Raw genomic sequence first — 579 nt, 5'->3', positions numbered from 1 at the left:
TTCTCTTTTGGAAATCAGAGTGGCACCCGTTGCTTAGTCATTTGAGCTCTACAATGCTGAGAGAGCAGTGATGTCGCAGAAGGGAACGGAAGTGTTCAGTTTGATGCTCAATATACAAACCCGTCTCTAAGCTACAACCACACCAGCTACACCATACAGCAGACATTTAGACACCAAGCAGAAAGATGCTTCATTCCAATAGAGCACTTTATAAAGCACTTTGCGCTGTAAAGTGGTGTTTTTTACTTGTTTGTGCTGGAGGGTGGTAAACAAATATGCCTTATGTTATTGGTAAAAAAAGAAGCAGAAATTCAAAGTTGAAGTAGATTGAGGAGATGCATATATCTCCTTATCTAGCAAAAACAACAACAATACAATACTAATGAAAATGAAATTTTCTATTCACAAATGGAGAAATCATCTGTGATAACTAGCATTCTTGATAGAAAAGCTCATTTCATTTTTTTGTGGCTGGATAAGTGTATACAATACCGGAAATTCATATATAACCCATACATTAACCGAATATGATAGGTTAGAAGAGAGGAATTCATGTTTAATGTGTGAATACATGTTTAT

This window comes from Micromesistius poutassou, assembly GCF_964030765.1.
Source record: "Micromesistius poutassou genome assembly, chromosome: 5".
Lineage (NCBI taxonomy): Eukaryota > Metazoa > Chordata > Actinopteri > Gadiformes > Gadidae > Micromesistius > Micromesistius poutassou.
Note: the sequence above shows the minus strand (reverse complement) of the source record.